At 46.0% G+C, this 16,907-nt stretch overlaps 1 protein-coding gene across 1 annotated transcript in view; it reads right to left on the reverse strand.

Moving 5' to 3' along the window:
• Window positions 1-16,907, reverse strand: part of MAP4 (microtubule associated protein 4) — a 153,164-nt gene that overhangs the window by 29,752 nt on the left and 106,505 nt on the right. The gene's annotated exons all lie outside the window — the stretch shown is intronic.

Raw genomic sequence — 16,907 nt, forward strand, 5'->3', positions numbered from 1 at the left:
AAAAAAGGGGGGGGGGAACAGCACTCAGAACAATGTTTTTACCGCATCTTGTACAAGAAGCCAAGAAGGATGGGGAGGCAGCTGGAGCGCCAATTCCTGCAATTAGGGGGAGCTTGAAAGTCTTCACCCAAGGGAGGCTTCTACGTGCGACTCACCGCGTTTTAGGATGGCCAGAAAGTGAACTTCCTGCAGCCAAGCTCAGTGTCGAAATGGCCACCTGTGTGCCACCTACATAGCCTCTGACATGCAAGAGCAACCCTGCCTTGACATCAAGAGCTGAACCCAACCTCGTCCCTTCACCGCACTGATCTCCCTCACGAGCGCCTCTGCCCCCAACCGAGCTGCTCTCTGCGAAACAAGCAGCGTGAAAGCAACATGGCAGGTGTGACGTTTGCATAGGTGTATCAACAAGCCACGGCAAAGCAGACACGGAGAACTGTTATACATGACAACTGACGCAGATTCAAAGTTCAGAGGTGGTGAGAAGCTCCCAATGCTCTCCCTCCCCTACTGAATGCAACAACAAGAAGAAGAAGAGTTGGTTTTTATATGCCAACTTTCTCTGCCACTTAAGGGAGAATCAAACCGACCTACAATCACCTTCCCTTCCACTCCCCACAACAGACACCCTGTGAGGTAGGTGGGGCTGAGAGAGCTCTAAGAGAACTGTGACTAGCCCAAGGTCACCCGGCTGGCTTCATGTGGAGGAATGGGGAATCAAACCCAGTTCTCCAGATCAGAATCCACCGTTCAAACCACCGTTCTTAACCACTACACCATGCTGGCCACACTCAGTCTTCCCTGTGATCCTGCCAAACATGGTGCCAAGTAAGGGCAGTCACCCATTCAGGACGCTCCAAAATGCAAGTGGAACACCAAGCAAGTCAAGACCCTTTCAGGCGGCTACACATTGAGGCTGAATGAACGTGAGCTTGTCTCTCTTCACTTCCAGCACCCATTCTGAACGGACCCCCAGCGAACCCTTGGCAATTTCCACCGATCCTTCCCACTGCAGAACCCAAATTCCGCAGGGTCCCCCCCACACACCCCAGGAGCCACTTTTCATAGAGATCAATGGACTGCAGAGGGAGGGAGACAGGACAGCCCCTTTTGCCACTGGAAAGTTTAGTCTGGACCCAGCCCTTGGAAGACTTAGGCCACTTGCGGAAGAACCAAGTTCTTCCAAGGGGTTCTGGTCCGACCTAACAGTCCATCTTGGCTCCTGCGACAGGCACCAATACCAATTAAGGCAGTAGTTCCCAACCTTTTTGGCATGGTAGCCCACAAATCCTAATTCACTTGATATCATTAAAAAAAACCGAGAATATGCACAAATCATTAAAAATGCACAAGCCGTAGACCTGCTCTCCCTGGCTTTGCAACCCACTCCTGGGTCACAACCCACAGGCTGGGAAATCATGAGTTAAGGGCCCTCTACAAAGAGAGCTTAAGAACATAAGAACAGCCCTGCTGGATCAGACCGAGGCCCATCCAGTCCAGCAGTCTGTTCACACAGCGGCCAACCAGGTGCCTCTAGGAAGCCCACAAACAAGACGACTGCAGCAGCATTGTCCTGGCTGTGCTCCACAGCACCTAATAATCATGCTCCTCTAATCCTGGAGAGAATAGGGATGCATCATGACTAGTATCCAATTTGACTAGTAGCGATGGATAGCCCTCTCCTCCGTGAGCATGTCCCCTCTTAAAGTCTTCCAAGTTGGCAGCCATCACCACATCCTGGAGCAGAGAGTTCCACAAACTGGCAGCATCCAAGGCGAAAAATCATTTGGAAAAGCAGAAACTGCTAGAAAATAAAGGCAGCTGAGGAGAAGGGTACCCCAGGAAGGGAAGCACCAGGACGGTAAAAAGAAAGGCCATTCCCTCCTCCCATAGTCACCTGGGCCCCATATGCCGTGGAAAGAAGCTAGGAGAGGCGCTAAACCCTGTCCAGAGGAGGAGGCAGCATTAAACCAGAAGATAAGAAGCTCCTTGCCCACTTAAAGCGTCTTGGATATGGAGACGGCTGAGCCACCTGACCCTGAGAAAGGGGGGAAACCTGAAATACGTTCAAAGCAGAAATGCTTCGGAGACTTTGGAGCCAACGTTAACATTATCCAAGAAGAGAGCAAGAGTCCAGTAACACCTGAGAGCCGGCGTGGTATAATGGTTAAGAGCAGTGGTCTGGAGTGGTGGACTCTGTTTTGGAGAACTGGGTTTGATTCCCCACTCCTCCACATGACCGGCGGATGCTAATCTGGTAAACTGGGTTCAACACATGAAGCCAGCTGGGTGACCTTGGGCTAGTCACACTCTCTCACCCCCACCTACCTCACAGGGTGTCTGTTGTGGGGAGGGGAAGGGAAGGTGATTGAAAGCCGGTTTGATTCTTCCTTAAGTGGGAGAAAAAGTCAGCATATAAAAACCAACTCTTCTTCTTCTTAAAGACTGACAAAATTTCTGGCAGGGTGTGAGCTTTCATGAGCCACAGCTCACTTCTTCAGATACAGCTAGAATGTGATTCCATTTATGTGATGGAATCACATTCTAGCTGTATCTGAAAAAGTGAGCTGTGGCTCACGAAAGCTCACACCCTGCCAGAAATTTTGTTAGTCTTTAAGGTGCTGCTGGACTCCTGGTCTCTTCTACTGCTATTGACAGACTAACACGGCTACCCATCATTATCCAAGAACTCTGGGAGATAGTGCAGAGTGGTTGCTCCCTGTGGTGGCCAAGGAAAGTCAGACATAGGTGGCTACATGACAGAACCCCTGGAAGCAGCTTCTTCAAAGGGAAGGAACCACACCGCAGTGTCCTTCCAGACAATTCTGGTGCATCTACTGTGCTGTAGGAAGGAGCGGCCTGGCAGTGGCTCCTGTATCAGTTGGGATGAGTCAGAACCAGCTGCTGATTTCGTCAAGCTTGTGGTGCTGTGGATGCTGGCCCATATCTAATGAAGGAAGGAAAAGCGGGCCTGCACATTGGGGCTCTTCTGGCTCATCTCTCGAGACAACATTGGAGGCCCTCTTTGTCTCCCTTCCACTGCCCCTCATTTTTTAATCAGACAACCTGCCCACCACTAGCAGAAGAAAAAAAAATGGAGCAAAAATCCAACAGGCCTTTGATGCTGCCTTAAAAATCAATTACGTTATTGACACATTTCAGAATTTTCTTTGGCCTCTGGCAGAATACAGTTTATTCCATTGAAAGGGCAGAACTGGCACCAGACGAACCGATCCATCCCCGGGAGCCATGGCCATTGGCTAGACTGAAGCCTTGAGAGGTCAGGACCGTCTCTCGCCTGTCTATTAACAGAGACAGCCCACTTAAAATGGTACAGCTGGCACAGCTGACACTGTGCCCACAAAGACACACATCCACACAGAGCCCCTCCCCCAAATCAGTCCGGCAGTCTACCACAGGAGCACAAATTCTCCTGCCCTTTGCATCTCCTGTTCAAGGGCATCACCCCTCCACTCGAGCCAACCACAATTCACCTTTCTGCAATATGAATCGATCAGCATTCCTGCTAGTTCAGCCACCTCGAGCCCGCTGCCCGGCAATTGCATTTGACAGGGCAGTAAAACTGTTTATTCAAGCACAGATGCAGACACCCCCCCACCCCCAGCCTGTCTATTCAGAACATAGCCCCTTCACTCAAGACTAACTGAGGGCATTGTGGATCCTGCCCTTTTTCCTTTCATAATTCCAAAAATACAAAATGTCAAACATACGCAGAAAGCTTAAGGATAGATATGTAACCGAAATAGCAATCTCACACACAGAGGGCTTTTTGCACAGGTATATAGGACTGTACGGTAACAAAATGGTCAGAAAGTGGCATCGGCGAAGGGATCAGGGACTGTGGCCTTCGCTACTGGATTGCTGCCTATCACTGTAAGTATGCTCCAGGCTAGGGAGTTTCTATGCCACTTGTCTCTGTGTAAAGTCCCAGCTGACTTGGCAACTCCATAGGATTTTCAAGGCAAGAGACTAACAGAGGTGGTTTGCCACTGGGGAGGGGAAGGAAAGATGATTGTAAGCCACTTTGAGACTCCGTCAAGGTAGAGAAAAGTGGGGTATAAAAACCAACTCCTACTCCTCCTCTGCATAGCAACCCTGGACTTTCTTGTTGGTCTCCTATCCAAGTACTAGCCAGGACCGACCCTGCTTAGCTTCTGAGAGCTGATGAGATCAGGCTTTGTTTCAGCCCTGTTTGAGATTTCTGATTCTTTGTTTTCAGATTTCTGTAGTCCAAACCCTCTTGTATTATTCATCGGATGTCCCATCCTGTTGATTGTACTTTACTTACACTATGTAGTTCGCCTTGAATCTCAGCGAGAAAGGCAGACTATATATAACCAAATAATGACACACATATACTGTGATAAATATTCCCAGAGCAATATCTACACATACAACAATTCTAATTTCACATTTTCCTCCAGTTTCATCTTACTCCAGAAAACAACAAAAGGCTTCCATCTTTGAGTGCACGCAATCTGCTTAAGAGCCCACATTCCCCTTCATAGCTTAGGTATCATAATTTTGTCCATCAACTCATTGAACTAACATCTTCTGACTCAGGTTTCCATGGAAGGCAATGCTTTCAGCATCCAAATGCTTTGCTAGGAGTAGTCTTGCCGCCACTATTAGCTTCCTTATCCATGTCCCCTTTCCAAATTCTCCTGTATCTGACTAAACAAAATCAACGCTAGATTACCGGATGCATTGTGCTTCAGTCTTGCTGAACTGTTTTGCTGGGGGGGGGGGGTGTCAATTCCACCATATATGAACAAGTGATCCTTTTGCCTGTCACCCAACAGAGGTCAGAGCCAGTTTTTATCATTTTCAACATTCTGTCTGCTGTACTGTACCATCTATCTGTAAGCTTCAGGCTATTTCCTCTCATTCTGACATTAAGGGAAGTGCTCAAGATCTCATTATGGATTTTCACCCAATTTCGATCCAAGACTTCCTGGACCGGATCTAATTGCCAATTAATTCTATAAAGCGGCTCCTTAAATTGTAGGTCCATCAAGTACAGCATACCCTTTTGCTATCGCATCTTTTGTTTTTGTGAACTGGACCAATTTTTTGCTTGAAATTATTTGTTGGTCCACAGATATCCATCCACAGATATCCATCCACTTCTTTGATTTGGATGAAGTTATTAATTTGAAGTCACAGTGAAAGAGGGCTGTCACCCAGTTTCTGCCTAATCTTGTCCCAGGATATCATAGATCTTATTTTCATAAAATACATGGATCCAACTAATCCATCCTCTATGCGTTTTGCAAATTGCCTGCTCTCCTAGCTTTAATAAATTCTTTATTCATTAATTGGGCATAATCAGAGAATACTTGGGTATCATCTGGTTTCTAAATTTATCCCATGTAGAGATTGGTGCCTTGGTTCAATCCAAAACTTGGATTCGGAAGACTTCTCATACCACATCTATATTGACAGGGACACAGAAAGATCCATTTGTTCTCTATTCCAGAATGTCTTGGTTTCACTATCCCTAAGCCAATGCAAAATGGCTGCCAGTCCAGAAGCATGATAATACTTCTCTGTGCAGGTCGCTGCAAAACCATCTTTTTTTTCTCCATCATGCCTGGGTATTTTGGATTCTTGCTTTCCTATAATCCCAAATGAAGTGATTCAACAGTCTCTGCATCTCATTCAATAATTCATTACAGAAAAGCAATGGTATGGCTATAAAAAAGTGAGAATTTTTGGTGGTATTTTCATTTTCAAAACTGCGATCCAGCCTAGCCAAGAGATTTTAGATTTGGTCCGTTTCTTTGGATCTACTTCTGTTCTCTCTAAGCTCCCCGACCACATTCTCAAGCCTTTCTGAGAACTCCTAAGTATCTAATATTGTGAGATCGCGAGTCCAAACCTGTAATCTCAGTTTTATTTACTTTGTCCCCTTCTTCTATATTGATTCCCATAAGGACAGACACAGTAAAATCTCTCAAGTGACTCAGCCAAGGCTGAAAAGGAGTCTCTTGGGTTTTGTAACATAAACACACTTTCGTCAGCATATAAGCTTTGTGTCTGCATGTCCCTTGGCATTCTGGTGATTTGCTTACGCTGCCTCACCTTGATTGCAAAGACCTTTATGCAGAGATTAAATAATAATGGCAACAGGGGACACACGAATCCGTTCCTTTCCAACCCCCACCCCAAGCAGCTCAGAGTGGCATGCCCGGTTTTTATCCCAACAACTCAGTGACGTAGGTTCGATTTTAAGATGGTAACAGCAGTGAACTTCATGGTTCAGTAGGAATCTGAATGAAGGTCTCCCCAATTTAAGTCCCAGGTTCTATCCAGAGACGCAATGAATGGGAGGAAGGAAAATATACAAGTGGGTGATACAAAGAGGGGTGCTAATGTCCTTACTTCTTCCAGCTTCACACAACTGAGTGGCAGAGCCTCCATTACCCCCAGGTTCTATCTCCTCTCCGAGTCCCTGCCCATGTCAATTCCTACTTCTCCCCACCCCATCAAGAGTCCACCCTAAACTATCAGTCTACAACCATTTCTACTGTAACATTTCAAATACAAGAGAGTTTTAAATGTGACAGTAGAAACGGTTGTAGACTGATAGTTTCGATACAATGGTTAAATATTCTATCATAAGAATATCATATGGTATTTCAATACAATTACAATATTTGAGGAGGTTAAGTACATATCAGGTTAGAGCATATAACACTACTCATAAAATATATAGTGAAACAATGTATCACTAAGTATTTTAACATAATTCACAGTGGGTAGCGGTGTTAGTCTGTCTGCAGTAGTAGAAAAGAGCAAGAGTCCAGTAGCACCTTAAAGACTAACAAAAATATTTTCTGGCTGGGTATACCCTGCCAGAAAAATATTTTTGTTAGTCTTTAAGGTGCAACTGGACTCTTGCTCTATTTTAACATAGAGGCTGAAGTAAAGGCTTATTATATATCTGTGGAATTATATAATAATTGTAATTCAGATATCTTGCTAGAAGGTATGAGAATAGATTTAGATTCTCCCCTCCTCCTATGTTAAGCTTCATTTATATCCTGTATTTTAGATACACAAGTAAATTTTTTAGAATAGCAGAGGGTTCAAAATATCATAGAATTGCTCCAAATGATAGCTGATAAATGTCTTGTCATAGCTAAAGCTAAAAAGAATGTACGTTGTGTGTGTTGTGATATGTTGTGTTGAAAATATAATAAAACATCTAAAATGGAAGAGACCACCTGCCACACTGCACTGTTCCAAACAGCCATCCCCACCCAAAGAAGCATGCTTTGTGATGCCTTGCGACACTGCTATGGAGCAACACCGGTCCGTACGTGATCCAAGACCCTTAACTCGACGCAGAATCACAGAGGATCCTGGGGCATTACTGTTCCACTCATGGCTGGCATCAGCATATGCCAAGGTGGGGAAGCTGCCGGGAGGCACAAGGCTCCGGGGGGAGGGGGGGCTCACTGCTCTTGGTCCCCACCCCACTCACTCTCTTGCTAGCAGCTCAGCCATTGCCACCAGGGGAAGTGCTGCTGCAGGGAGTCAGAGGCTGTGTGCGTGGGCACTGGGAGGTCTTGTGAATAGGCAGGAGAAAGACATGCAGACGGTGTGGGTGGAACGAAGGCACAAGCAGGGGGCCTGATGGTGGAGCAGGGGGGACCTTGGCCGGGGACCACCAAAACTTGGACCTGACTTCATTGGTGTGTCACGGTCTCTGACATAATTATGGTATTTTGTGTACATGTGCAGAATTAATTCCATGTAGAGCTTGAACACAACATACAAACTGAACCACAAACTGCAGAGGTTTGTGTAATGAAAAGCCTGGCAACAGCTTGCAAAATGCAAATGTCCTTAGAACAGGCTGACTGAATTCTCTCAAGGTCTGAATTCTTTCAAGAGCTAACTAACTTACCCTGGACTTGTCCTTGAAGGGAGAAGAACAGAGTCATTCTTCACTATCTGCCAGAAAGGTGTATCTGAAATTACCCTTCCTGATTCAGCTGCCAGCTGCTCATATCTCAAGAGCTGAAAAGTCCTGCTATCCTCAAACCTTGAGAAGGTCTACTCAAAGACCTCAAGGCTATAAGTGCAGTAAGCTTCTTACTTTCTATAACCTTGCTGAAGGCTATGTTTCCTACTGACCAGATGGTTACGTTACAATGGGAGCAATAATTGTGTTTTATGATTTATATAGTTATGTATTGTATTGTAGATTTCTAAATAGTCTCATTTAATGTGTATTGTACTGAAGATGAGAATGGTATGAAAATTGAGTATATGGAGTGATCATGGAGCTCAGAAATGATTGTTTATACTTTAAGCAAAATAGACTGAAAGGAAAGGAAGCCCATATTTGGTTATGGGGAGAAGCTAATAACCTGAACAGCTGCAACTGTACATTATTGCACTGCTCATGTTATCTGAAAGTGGGGAGGAAGATACCCTCCTGATGGTAAAATCAACACTCTTAATGAGTCTGAAACAGTATAAATACAGCCACAGTAAGCCCAGAGAATCAGAACCTTCCAAAGGCTCTCAAGAAAAGGCTGACCAGTATGTATGGCTTAAATACATTACTCTAGACTTTATGAATTAGATACTTTGAACTGAATCAGAATAATTTGACTGTTATATTTTGGAAGTTGGATTTTGAAACTGAATAGTATGTAAGACTTGCTTGCTTTTACTTCATACGTTGTAAATACATACATTGTACTTTGACAAGAGTTTTTATAGAAGTGTTAAAGACGTGATAATCTGCATTTACACATATTTTACTAGAATTATATCAATAAAAAGACTTGCTTTTTAAAAGTAGGTAAAGTTGTTGAGTCCTGCTTACTCAATGATGGCTGAATAAGATAACTTCACTTCTCAGTAAGTGAGACATTCTAAGAGCCTGTCATCTGAACAGTACGACCCGCTTCAGGTGGCCCACAGTACATCCAGCTGCCTCAAGCAACCAGCATGAGCAGCACAGAATCACAGAGTTGGAAGGGACCACCAGGGTCATCTAGTCCAACCCCCTGAACAATGCAGGAAATTCACAACTACCTACCCCTAGTGACCCCTACTCCATGCCCAGAAGATGGCCAAGACGCCCTCCCTCTCATGAACTGCCTAAGGTCATAGAATCAGCACTGCTGACAGCACCACGGAATACTCTACAGTAGCTCTCTCAGGTATAATGGGCACAGAGTCCAATGGCCCAGCTTTACCTGTTCTCCATTTCGGGAGGTGAGGCTGTGGCAAATGAACCTTGACCTGAATTGCACTGTGGGAAGGTGCCATCATTTTGTAAATTAATTAGAGTGTCTCTAGTATGCAAATGCTGCCATTTAACGGGGTCTTCCGGGGGCAGCTGGCAGAAAAAGCGCGGGCGGCTCCTTCTTTAGGCGAAGATACCAGGGCAGCAAAGGGAGAGCTTGTTTTGCTCTCCTCCTTCCCCTTTCATTTAATTAACCACCCACCATGCTCATCAGCAAACATTTGCTTTCATTCAGCATTTAATTACATGGCATTCTTCTTCATAATGCGGCGCAGAGTGCCGGAGCGTGAACATTTGCCTTCTCCCCCCCCCCCACCCCCAAGTAATATTAGAGAGGGGGGAAACTGCTGCCAAATCTTAATCAGGATTGTTCATTAGTCTACAAAGATTCACGAAGACAATTTTTGCAGGCTGCTGGAGCTGCCCCCGTAGCCCACTCCCCAGAAGGTATTTCAAGGACATCTCCATCAAAACTGCACTCATGCATGGGTTGCCCCTGCACCCATGAGAGTTTGAATAAATCTGTTCAATTGATCCAGCAGAGGGGACACAGAAGGGCGCTTGAAGGAACCAAAGCGACACAAATTTGCAAACAGCGGCATTAGTCTGAAATAACCTGGTGGAGACAAAGATCTTGGGGTTGTAGTGGACAGCTCTATGAAAACACTGTCTCAGTGTTTGGAAGGGTGAAAAGGGCAAAAATCCATGCTGGGGTTATTAAGAAACGGAATGAAAACAAAACAGCCAATATTGTGATGTTCCTATATTGGTCTGTGGTAGAGCCTCATTAGAAGACTATGTACAGGGCAGGTTGCTGTTTCTCAAAAAGAATCCCCCACCCGTATATTCTACTTTTATCGAGGGTCAGCACAACTTTGGAGAATGAACAACATGGAAACGCAAAAGTCGGCACCCCTTTCTGTGTGGCCACCAGGTTCAGAGCATAGTGACGGTATTTCCCCTAGATAATTTAGAGCGGAAACCAGACACTGCTATTTTCGAAAAAGGAATCCCAGAAGAACAGCTCTTATCAGTATGTTGCAGAAAGTGCAATAGATTTGATGAAGCAGGGTATATATTCTTCAGAAGGATTCATAGATAGGATGCATATCACAAATGTCTGGGCCTGAGGGTGCCCCAGGGCCGTGCCCTTGAAGGGCAACAAATCAGTGTAAATGTTATGTAAATCAACAGTTTTAAGCATGGGTACTAAACAAAATTACAAAAGCCAGGATGTGTTGGCTGTTGGCACAGATATGGCACACCACAAGCCAAATGCAGCTGAATAGCTTCAGGCAACCTGGTCCCAAGTGACAGGACAGAGAACCATGTGAGTTGCTAACACCCAGCATTAAGAGCTTCCAGAAAACCCAAAGGATCCAGGTCTCTAGGGATCTAGAGCCACACATGGGGCTGTTCTTGGCAAGGATAATCATACCCAGCAAGCCTGATCACTGCAGCAAAGACAAGAGTTGATTCTCTCTTGTTAAATTTCTTCTGAGCTAGCTCTCTCGAATTCCTTGGTCTTTGGGTCAGGAACAGCATGGTGGCAGGAAGAGAGGCGACTGCAAAGGCCAGCAGGAGTGCCCGTGGAAGTGGTGATGGCTGAAGGCCACCACATAACAAACAAACCACCCGGCATGCCAAGTCTCCTGTCATTTTGCCTCCGTGCACCAAATAATGTGTGACCTGCAATGAGGTGCCAGTCCCTCTGCCCACGGGCGCTCTGTGACCTTCCGTGCCATTGAGAAGAGGCAAAGAGCAAGAGCTTTAAACACCAAATTCAGTTTGTGTTGCAAAAGCACAAGCGAGGATCTAAGCATGACTTTGTAGAAAAAGACGCAGTTAAGTGATCATTTCTATTTTGGATTGAAAGCTGACAGGAAGAAAGTAGATTCCTTTGAAATGTGGTGCTGGAGGAGAGTGTGACAGATACCCTAGACTGCCAAAAAAACCCAAATCAGTGAGTTACAGATCAAATCAAGCCTGAATTGACCCTAGAAGCTAAAATGACTAAACTGAGGCTGTAGTATTTTGGGCACATTATGAGAAGACAAAGTCACTGGAAAAGGCAATAATGCTGTTGGCAACCCTGTAGGGTTTTTAAAGCAAGAGGTGGTTTGCCATCGTTTGCCTCTGCGTAGTGATCCCTGGACTTCCTGGGTGGAGTCCCATCCATGTACTAACCAAGGCTGACCCTGCTTAGCTTCCGAAAGCTGAAGAAGAAGAGTTGGTTTTTATAGCTCAACCCAGCTTACAATCACCTTCCTCTCCTCACAACAGATACCTCATGAGGTAGGTGGGGCTGAGAGAGTTCAGAGAGAACTGTGACTAGCCCAAGATCATCCAGCAGGCTTCATGTGGAGGAGTAGGGAAACCAACCCGGTTCTCCAGATTAGAGTCTGTCACTCATGTGGAGGAGTGGGGAATCAAACCCGGTTCTTCAGATTAGAGTCCACTGCTCTTAACCACTACACCTAGAGATCAGGCTAGCCTGGGCCATCCAGGTCAGGGCTAGCCTCTCTTATACCAGTAACTACGAAAAACAGGGGCAATTCCTTTGCTCCTACACGAGTCTAGTCAAGGTCTATAGTCGGCTGTGACTTAAGAAGAAGAGTTGGTTTTTATATGCCGACTTTCTCTACCACTTAAGGGAGACTCAAACCGGCTTACAATCACCTTCCCTCCCCCTCCTCACAACAGACACCCTGTGAGGTAGGTGGGGCTGAGAGAGCTCTAAGAGAACTGTGACTAGCCCAAGGTCACCCAGCTGGCTTTGTGTGGAGTGGGGAAACAAATCCAGTTCACCAGATTAGCGTCCGCCGCTCAGGTGGAGGAGTGGGGAACCAAACCCGGTTCTCCAGATCAGACTCCACCGCTCCAAACCACCACTCTTAACCACGACACCACACTGGCTCTCTTATGATATTTGGGTGGTGCAGGCAAAGCGCTGCCCTTCCATCATGCTGGAAGACAGTCTCAGATGGGAAGATACTGGTTTGCTGCAAGTACTTCATGCTGGCCCAACGGCACAGAGCAACTGAGACTAGCAGTTTAGCAGTGTTTAATTTCGGCCCTCCCCCTCACTCCGAGGAGATGCGCGCAAACAGGTCCAGGTTCTTGCGAGAGATCTGTTTCACCTGCCAACCACTGGCAGCTAATCACTTCGGCTCCTTGGCCCGGGGGCTTGTGTGCGAGTGGGACCGGTAGCCCTGCAAGGGACCCTCAGGCTCGCTAAGCCGGACCCAACTATCCTTCATTGAAATAGCTTCATAATTCTCATAATGGATTTTCTGCCGATGACGCTAATCCTCTCAAGCAATGGATTAAGCTGTGTGGGAATGGCCATCTTTACTTACTCTCCTTTCAAACCAAATGATCGGAGACAAAATAAAAAAAAGCCAAGAGAAGCAATAAGGCAGAGAAAGAATGAGCTTAACCTGAAAGGGTGTGGCAAACTCGACAAGGTTGGTATTCAAAGGCTTTTTGCCTATAATTACAAAGCTCTTGAATTGTAAATACCAAAAGAAAGTTTGGATAAAAAAATCTTTGCTTCCCCCCCCCCCAATTGCACTGTTTTGCTTGACCCAAATAGCGACACGCTAAGCATTTGATCTGGCAAGCGGCACATGTTCACTTAGCATAAAGCAGCGAGGATGCCTGACCTATTCGCATCGCTCTGGATTTGGAGAATATCAGCCTGCCATGGCATTTCTGTGGGATCCCAGCCCCCTTATGCAACCAGGGGAAAGCGGATTTAACAACTCGCAGGGGGAGCCAATGTGAAAATGTCATCCGTTGCCCCCGGAGAAACATGTAGACTGTCACACGAAGCAGGGGGAACCGTCAGCCCACTCCACGCCCAGCCTTTCATCTGTAGAGATGGGCTGATATCCCTCATGGGCTGTGCAGCAGAGTATTGTGGGCCAAATCTAATCTTTATTGTTACAGTCAAAGACCAGAATATATACAAAGTACAGTCAATTATTATAAAAAGAGAAATATGATATGATAACCATCTTCAAGTACTCGAAGGGGTGTCATATAGAGGATGGTGCTGAGTTGTTTTCTGTTGGCCCAGAAGGTCAGACCAGAACCAATAGGTTGAAATTAAATCCAAAGAGTTTCCGTCTAGATATTAGGAAGAACCTTCTAACAGTCCGAGTGGTTCCTCAGTGGAACAGGCTTCCTCGGGAGGTGGTAAGCACTCCTTCCCTGGATGTTTTTAAGCAGAGGCTAGATGGCCATCTGTCAGCAAGGCTGGTTCTATGACCTTAAGCAGTTTATGAGAGGGCCATTAAATGGTAATAGAGTAGGGGTCACTGGGGGTGTGGGGGGGAGGTAGTTGTGAATTTCCTGCATTGTGCAGGGGGTTGGACTGGATGGCCCTGGTGGTCCCTTCCAACTCTATGATTCTATGAAATACTGTATTAAATCATAAGCTAAAAACCCTGATTGAATAAATAAGCTAAGGATAACTATATAGCTATCATAAGTGAATTATGTGAACCTCAGATATAATATATGTTGTGTGTGTGTAAAGTGCCGTCAAGTTGCAGCTGACTTATGGCAACCCCTTTTGAGGTTTTCATGGCAAGAGACTAACAGAGGTGGTTTTTGCCAGTGCCTTCCTCTGCACAACAACCCTGGTATTTCTTGGTGGTCTCCCATCCAAATACTAACCAGGGCTGACCCTGCTTAGCTTCTGAGATCTGACAAGATCAGGCTAGTCTGGTCCATCCAGGTCAGGGCACAATATAAGTTAGTACTGTGTAAATAAGACAATTAATTCACCTCCTTTCTTGCGAGTGCATTTCTCTTCTTAATGGCTAAAAAGCAGAATTTTGCCATTGAGTGGGATATGGCAGCCTCCCTATCCTCAAGCAATAGTTTGACCAGGGCCAACTCCGCACACCCCAGAAAAAAGTTCAGATGCTTAAAACGAGACAGCAGAGGGGAAATCATATTTGTACTGATTTCATCACAGAATGGGCCAAATTGTATATGAAGGTTCATTTCACTTAGTCTCCTCCACCTTTTAACAAAATGCAGTTGTGGACAATGGGGCTTCCCTGTCAGCAGCCTTTCTGCTAAACTCATCCCGTCCCATGACTGGGTGAAAAGGGTACCATGACGCTGGTTTCCGTGCTGAATGGCACATATGAAATAAACAGGCGGGCAGCTGCCAACTCCCACTCTCTCCAACCAACTCTGCTCACAGCACCAAAAGAAATAAAAAATAAAAATACAATTGAGAGTAAACTTCCCTCCGGGCAAGGAAACGACCTGAACAGGATATAGCAGGAACCGATCCCCGGGTCTTATGGCCACTGTGCAAGCGGAAGGTTCAAGAGCAGGAAAATATAGAACTTTTCAAAGGAAGAAGAAGAAGACGATGACGAAGACGGAGTTGTTTTTTTATGCCGACTTTCTCTACCACTTAAGGAAGAATCAAACCTTCCCTTCTCCTCCCCACAACAGACACCCTATGAGGTAGGTGGAGCTGAGTGTGTGTGACTGGCCCAAGGTCACCCAGTTGGCTTCATGTGTAGGAGTGGGGAAACCAGCCCGGTTCACCAGATTAGCCTCCGCCGCTCATATGGAGGAGTGGGGAATCGAACCTGACCGCTCCAAAAACAGCCACGCACCTCTGCAGCGCTTGAACGTCCAGCGAACTTCAGATCTGACAGTCCTAGCTGTCCACCCCCCAAGTTAATGGCACAAAATGAGCCTTGGGTTGGGGACTGTGTTGTTAAGCCAGTCCTGTCGGCGATGCGAAAGGACACTTCAAATTATGGGTTGCTTCTCACTGAGCCCCATCGGGTGGTACAAGGGGGCTCCCAAAACTGAGTAACTCCTTACTCTTCCCCATACAGAGGGAAAGAGGGATTCTGCAAAAGTTAATGTGTGATTAATCTGCATCAACTAATTAGCTGCACGACATGATTACTTTCGGTATGGAATTCAGGTAGGGCAATATCCGTTGTGCACTAGCATCTGCTATAGGTGCATCCTGAGAAAGCAACCATTTGAAATTCACCAGACTGTCATTATTGGTTCAAAAAAATCTTACTTTTAAGAAACCACCCTAAGAGGAGTTTGAATAGGGATTCGAATCTTTAACCATTGTCAGGTACCAGAATCACAGAACCACAGAATCATGGAGTTGGAAGGGGCCATAACACTGCTTGAAGACTGCCAGAGAGGAGGAGCTCACCGCCTCCCTAGGCAGCCGATTCCACAGCCGAACTACTCTAACTGTAAAAAATTTCTTCCTAATATCCAGCCAGTACCTTTTTGCCCAGTACCTTTTTGCCCATAATTTAAACCCATTATTGCGAGTCCTATCCTATGCTGGCCAACCGGAACAGCTCTCTGGCCTCCTTTAAGTGACAGCCCTTCAAATACTTCAAGAGAGCAATCAACCTCCTCATCTCCAGACTGAACCTTCCCAACTCCCTCAGCCTTTCTTTGCAGGGCTTGGTTTCCAGAAGGGCCCCAGAAGGACACAGGAGAGAAAAATTGACTCTCTAAGGACACCTGCCATTTCCCTTCAATATTCCACCAACAGCAGCTCGCATGTGAAGCTGCCTTCCACTGAATCAGACTCTTGATCCACCAAGATCAGTTCTGTCTACTCAGACTGGCAGCGGCCCTCCAACGTCTCAGGAAGCTGGTCTTTCCCATCATCTGGTCCTTTCCCATCACCTGGTCCTTTTTTAACAGGAGATGCTGCCGGGGACTGAACCTGGGACCTTCTGCATGCAAAGCAGAGGCTCTTCTCCGGAGCCACAGCAGCTCCACCCAAAGAGCAGCAGTTTTATACAGCGTGTGCCACAGCAAGACAGACGGAAAGCAACCAAAGGCAATTTCCAATTAACTTATGGAACTCACTGACACAAGACATGCTTAATGCTGATGAGCAGAGACAGCTTTTAAGAGAAATAGACAAACTCACATATTCACACAAAGCAACAGCTGTCCTCTATGACAGTCAAGCAGAACCTCCAAGACTTGGGGGCCAAGAAGGAGAGGGCCGTTGCCTTTATGCCCAACTTGCAGGCTTCTCAGAGGCATCTGGCTGGCTGCAACTCAAAACTGACTGCTAAGCAAAATCTTTACGAGGATTCTTACATCCATCTATGAAGCAAATTTTGTATTGTTGGGGGAAAGAACCAGTCAAGCACTCTGAAATGTAAGCAACCCTAAACACTAACTGTCAGAAAGTTCTTCCAAATGTTTAGCCGAAAACTCTTGATTGAAGTTCAACCCGTTGGTTCTGGTCCAACCTTCTGGGGCAACAGAAAACAACTCGGCACCATCTTCTATATGACAGCCCTTCAAGTACTTGAAGATGGTTACCCTATCCCTTCTCAGTCTTCTCCTCTTCAGGCTAAATATACCCAGCTCCTTCAACCTTTCCTCATAGAACTTGGTCTCCAGACCCCTCACCATCTTTGTTGCCCTCCTCTGGACACGTTCCGGCTTGTCTACATCCTTCTTAAATTGTGGTGCCCAAAACTGAACACAATACTCTAGGTGAGGTCTAACCAGAGCAGAGCAAAGCGATACCATCACTTCACGTGATCTGGACACTATACTTCTGTTGATATAG

The sequence above is a fragment of the Euleptes europaea genome, chromosome 11 (genome assembly GCF_029931775.1).
Source record: "Euleptes europaea isolate rEulEur1 chromosome 11, rEulEur1.hap1, whole genome shotgun sequence".
Classification (NCBI taxonomy): domain Eukaryota; kingdom Metazoa; phylum Chordata; class Lepidosauria; order Squamata; family Sphaerodactylidae; genus Euleptes; species Euleptes europaea.